The sequence below is a fragment of the Alligator sinensis genome, unplaced genomic scaffold, assembly GCF_000455745.1.
Source record: "Alligator sinensis unplaced genomic scaffold, ASM45574v1 scaffold939_1, whole genome shotgun sequence".
Lineage (NCBI taxonomy): Eukaryota > Metazoa > Chordata > Crocodylia > Alligatoridae > Alligator > Alligator sinensis.
Genome location: NW_005841995.1, coordinates 1,890,917 through 1,897,392, shown reverse-complemented (window position 1 = coordinate 1,897,392; position 6,476 = coordinate 1,890,917).

Here is a 6,476-nt window from a genome sequence, read left to right as displayed (position 1 = left end):
TGAAAACTTTGGGAGAAACGATATTGAAAATGAACATGAACAATTATGGTGTCTGATAAAGACTATCATGTTCAAGCAGGGCTGTCCCTGGGTGGTTGCGAATCAGGGCGGCTGCCCCGGGCCCCAAGCTTTGGTGGGGTCTCATGGAGCTGGGTGGAGTGGCTGGGGCGACTCCGTGCCACTGCTGGCGGCTTCGCATCCAGCTGCTTGATACCTCCTCTCCCCTCCACTGGTGCTGTAGATGGTGGCGGCAGCTTCTTTGGGAGCGGGGGCAGGACCCCGCAGGGCTGATTAGCCCTGGGCCCCGCACCCTGCTTGGGTCAGCTCTGTGTTCAGGGATGGATCCGGAGGGAGTGCAGTGGCACGATCACACTCCCCTTTGGACTATGCCATGCAAGCAGCAGCTGGGACTTAAAAAAATTTCCCAAAGCAGATAAGAATCTCTTCTCAGTATCCCTTTCCTTTCTCTCCATACCCAGCAGCACCTCCCCTCTCCTCACATTCCCTTCACCCACTGCTCATTGTTGCTGCTGTCTGTGGCTGCCCCAACAATAGGAAGAGCTCCAGAGTCAGTCCTGCCTTGCACCAGCAGCTCTGTGTGGAAAGCAGCAGTGGTGGACAGATTTTCCTTCCTTGTGTGGTCCGTGGGTTATTACCCACCAGCCCAGGAGCAAGCAAAGGGAACAGGCAACCCAACACCACTGCCACTGTCCCCTGTCAAGCCTGGCTCCCTACACAGCGAGTTCCCACAGCCCCAACTGGAGTGGGGGCAGGAGCAGCCAGGACAGCAGCAGTGGTCTCCATTTGGGTGGGTCTCCATTTCCTGCACTCAGAAGCATAAGTACAAAAGGCAAAGGAGAGATAGGAATAGTAGGGAGAAGAAGAGGGGAGGGAGAGGAGATTATGTTGTTCATGGAGAGGAAGGGAGGGACTGCCAAGAGTGAGGGATGAAGATTCTTACCTAAATCAGGGATTTAAACAGTTCCTGGCTGCTGCTCCTGCAGTGTGGTCTGTCTGCATAGGGCTGTCTTATTCAGTGTAAGATTGGAGCAAAATAAAATATAACTTTCTTAGAATGAGTTAGAAAGAGTCTGCAGAGCTTTGAAATCGAAGCTATATTACCAGGAGCAGATCACAGACAGCAGAAGAAAGGATAGCTTGATTGGTGGAACATCAAGACTATTAAAAAGGATAGAGGGTCATTAATACCTGTGTAATAAAGAGTTTAGAAGGATTTTGGTAAATTATAATGAGCCATGAAGTCAATTGACTCCCTCACTGCTGCCAAAACAGAAATGCTGCTGCCACTGCCAGGCAGTTGGTTTTAAACTTTGGTTAAATCAGGAATCAAAAATGGGGAGGTACAACTCCAGTATACCGTCCCCCGCTAGATCCGACCCTGGATGTAGCCACTCCGGCAGTACCAGTCACTTTTCCTGCAGCCCTTGCTTTAAAAAAATCTGGATTTGCATATGATTCTGTTTCATTCAGTTTATATGCCAAGGAATAAAACTACTACAAATTAAATAATTTAATGTGCTCAGTTTTCCTCTCACCTTTGAGTCATTCCTCTAGAACCTATGTTTGCTTTATGTTTGCCAGCTACCATACTGGGAATCTATGCAGACAACAGTAAAGAAAATTATATATAATTTTACAAGAACATTAGATATTTTTAAGTGTTTTATGAGGCAGGATTTCTCTTACTGTTCTGGCAAAGAGACCAGTATTCCTAGTAACTGGAGCTTTGAACAAATATTACAGTTATGATTTATAGCACTATTGCCAGAGTATTCCTAGCTCCATCTTTGATGACTACTTACTCAGGCTGTCATTTTTAGCTCCACAGATTATATCTGCATTGGCCTCTTCCACAAACACTGGAATCACTGGAGTGTGTTACAGACAATACAGCTCTCAAACAATGAAGCATTTGTGTTCATTTTCTTCCATTTTATCTTTGGAATTTTACTATTTAGGTCACTATCTGTTGCTTCCAGCTATTCTTTGGTGACAAATCATAGCTCTTCAAAAAAAAAAAGATATAATCAATGAATTCATCTAACATTATTCCTTTGGGTATAAAGGTCTAGATGTAATAAATGGTACACATGCTATAAGATTACACTGCCATTCCTAAACAGAATATATGACTCAAAATGGTAATGATATGCCAACAAGTCTGGCAATCTCACTTAGGTTACTAAAACAAGGCCCTGAAAATTGATTTAATTAAATTTATACATAATAGATCTACAAACATTAAGACAATTGTTCATGTAAAAATTAGGAATAGCCATATGCTAGAATATGCAGACGTACCCAAGTCTTTTGCATTGTTTCCAGCATGGCCATTTCCAAATGTGTTGAAGTAGGTTCATCAAACTCACTTGGCCCCATGTCTGGGTTCAAAATACAGGGCTCTGGCACTGGTATGGGCAGCATCAGGGAGCTACAGGATGTAGCAGGACCTGGCTCCAAAGACAACTGTGGCATCCCCTGGTAGCTAAGCTGCTCCCTCAGGGCACCCCAGGGCACCCCAGGACTCTTCAGGGCACCCCCAAACCTACACAAAGCTACTACCTGTCTCTGTGATTGCCCCCTGGGGTCCCTGACCCAGGAAAACCATTTCCCAAACAAAATTCACCCCCACTTGAGGTCAATGCTACACCACAGGCCATACTTCTCCTTTAGCTCACTCCCTCTGGGTCTCTCAGGGAGCTTGAGTGTCTGTGGTAGGGTGACTGTCCCTAATTGGGTGGGACAGTCCATAAATATAAAGATCAAGTCCCTGTCCCAGGCTGAATGACTATGGGACAGCATTTGTCCCAGATTCCCTTTGACACATTTCAACTATAGCAACTATCTTCCCAGTATCATGTGCAAGGATCTGGGTTTTCTGTTTGCTGCTTGAGGCTGGGGGAGGTGGGACGCAGGGGGTGTCACATGCATGTGTGCACATGCACACATGCACGTGGCCAGCAATACAACCAGTGGAGAGCAGCTCCCCCAGCTGCCTGCAGGTGATAAGTCAATATGGGGAGGGGGCATAGGTGATGTGGGGGATAGTAGGGGGCAGATTAAGGCCCCCATGGTGAGGGAGGGAGTGGGGTAGTGTTGGCAGCTGGGGCTGGGGCTGGGAGTGGTGGTCCTGGGAGTGCTGCTCAGTCGGGGTAGTGCATGAGCACCAGAGCTCACACTGGAGCAAGAATGCGCAGAGGCGGGGCCTGGCCAAGGAGTGGGACAGAGCCATGGGTGGCTTGTCTAATGTGCAGTGTGGGGGCTGGTTCCTACTGCTGTGCATACACCTGGGGAGGGTGCATGTGGGGGGCACATGCCCCCCAAGATTTGTGCATGGGGTGGGGCAATGCAGGCTGCCTGCTGTGGGCTTGGGGCTCCCTGCCCTGCTGCCCTAACCCCCCAGGCCCTCTGCATCCCAGCAGGAGGACCCATTGGAGGAGGGCGAAGCAGGGCAGGGAGGCTTGGTATACTGCTTTTGCATTTTGAAAAGGTGGTCACCATAGCCTGTGGGCCTGTTTGCTGCAGCCTCTCTCCCCAGGAACTCCTCTCCCTACAGCACATTTTGCCTTAGGCACTGGGTTTATATATCCCAAAGCATCACCCCTTCTGGTCAGGTGGCCTCCCAGCCACACACAAAAGTTTCCCATTTTGCTTAATGGTCTGCCTGCCCTCATCTGCTGCAGCCTAACCTAGGCGCTGGCAGCCTTTGCTCCTAGGCTGCCTGGAGATTTGCCACACACAGCAAGCTTGGCCTACTACACTTTTCTCTTAAAGTAACAGATGCCTTTGGCTCCCTGTTATAAGAGGTTAATGCAGCTGTTGCTTGCCTTGCCACCTCTGACATATGTCGCCAACAGGGCTTCATGTCCCAGTATTTGGCGGTGGGCCCTGGCTCCAAATTTCCAGTCCCCACTAGAACCCCAATGGATGAGATGCCCCAGCTACATGGAACATATCCTGCCCACAGGCCATATCCTTGACACCCCTGCTAAAGAAAGAGATAAAGTCCTTATAATACACGTTGCACCCCCAAACCTGGGGAAAGATTTTAAGTAGAACTACAGGGATTTAAGAGCACAAGTCATGACGACTTTCAGTTGAATTTAAGTTCCTAATATCTCATACACTTCACAAAATCTCTCTCAAATCAATAGGGATATAATTCTTCCTTACAGCAGTTGGTGGTGACCAGCTTGTTTTGAAGATAAAAATAAGATTCATAATCCCTGGAATTTTACTCTTACTCCCACAAATCTTGGGCATAAGGTTTACTTACAACTGTTTTCCAATTACTTTTTAAAATTTCCTTGATTTTTTTCTTAAATACTATGCTGTTTTACTGATTCTATTAGTTAAGTGACTTTCTATAAGAAGTATTTCTTTTTATCCATATTAAACACAATACTTTCCAATTTTATCAAATATTTCCTTGTGTTTGCTTCAGAAAAAAGGTAAACTGGGGTTTAAATTTATCCCAGATAAATAGATTAATCACATATGAATTTTAATAGTACTGTCAAGCTAAAAAAAAAGGGATTATTATTAACTACGTGTATCAATAAACGTTAGCAAAAGGATAACATTTTAGGCTGAACTGCACTGTTAGTACCATGTGGTAAGACAGGGCTATCCAAGTTTGGAGCAGTCGGGGGACCACATGTGGTGCCTGCGTGTGACTCTGGGCCACACACCGTGGGGGGTTGCATGCTTCCTCAAGGTTTCCCAGCCATAACTCCCTTCTCATGGACTGCCCCGAATATCAGGAAGTAAGCAAATTCTGAAAACCTTTGGCGTGTCCCAACAAATGTGCACATAAGGTTTGCAGAGCCTCAAACCCATATGACGCATCACATGAAGAAATCCCAGTGTCAAAAAAAACTGCCACTAAAAAAAGCAGTGTGGTGCATGTGGCAGCAGCATGCGCTGCCAGAAATGAGACTGGCTGGTGCTCTGGCTCTGAGCAGCCAGCTTGGCACTGCTGCTGCCCTGGGAGGCCCCCCAAACCCTTGGTAAGTTTGCTGGGGCCAGCACAGGTGCTGCTCTGTGGCTGGCTGGGGCACAGCGTGCCTCGGCTCGAGGGCTTCATGTGCCTCAATGCAGGAGCTTTGCAGTGGAACCTCTGCGTTGAGGTGCACAGAGACAGGAGAGCAGTCAGCCTGAGCCTGCTTGTTCCCGTTTCCAGGCACAGTGCGCCCCAGCCAGGCAGGGAGCAGCAGGCTGGGGACAGGATGCCTGTGTAGGGGCTCTGCAGCACATGGAGATGGGAGAGCAGGCAGCCCTGGGCTGCCTCCTTCCCCATCTCCACACCTTGGCTGGCTGGAGCACTGTGCGCCTCAGCACAGGGGATGGTTAGCCCCAGCCAGGCCCTCCAACCCTGCAGCACATGGAGCAGTGGGACAATGCGCCCTGCTGCTACAAAGTACACAGGCAGTGGCACAAATTTGTGCTGCTACCCACCTGCTTGCATAGACCTGGTCAGGGAGAGGACATTGCTCACTGACATTGCAGACCATTTCTAGTTTTACCTTAAACTCAATTACTTGAACATAAAAGATGAATAAAGCATGTAATGGTGATGGGACGTCTGTGGATCATTACTGAGGGTAAGGATTGCAAGTAAATCTTAATGGCTCAGAGTAGTGATTCTCAATCAGAGTGCCACAGGAAACTGGGGTCAACAATATCCTTTTAAGGGTGCTGTAAAATACTGCACAATATTAGGACTTTTAGGTGTGCAAACACCTACACATGAATTGCAAAATAAACCTAGAGATTTCAAATAGGAATCCATAGTGTGAAAAAATATTCTGACCTGTTGTAGTCTGAGTTTTTGCAACAGAATAACTGCCCTTGTGGTGTTTTCTCTGTGGTCAAAAAAACCCTGAAAGCTAAAAGCTTCATAGACTAGAGACATTGGATTCATGGTACATTATAACCTGCCTGCCATCTGATAACCCAGGTAACCTCTCTATCTTTTACCAGCTAAGTTCTATTAGCAGGTCTACATTCCCTCCTCTTCCCCCCACCTGTCTCACACCTGTTGTCTTCCATTGCCTCTGATCCTCCCTGCCAAGCATTTGCATTTTCAAAGATCTGCATTTTGCATATTGGCTTCTTTTCCATCCAGAACACAAAACAACAGTAGACTCTCCCTATGCCTGAAGGATGTTTGTGCCCAAAAGCTTGCAAAGAACATTTTTTCAACTATTGAGTTCTCTAATAAAATATATCACATTTACCTAAAGAACCTTGTCTTTGAAAAAATTATCAAGGCTCACATTTGCGAGAGCCTGGCAGGGCAAATTATGCTGAGGGGAAACCAGCACGGGTTCGTAGCAGGTAGATCATGCCTGACTAATCTAGTCTCTTTTTATGAACAGGTTACAAAACGCCTGGACGCAGGAGTAGGGGTTGACATCGTTTACTTAGACTTCAGGAAGGCCTTCGATACGGTA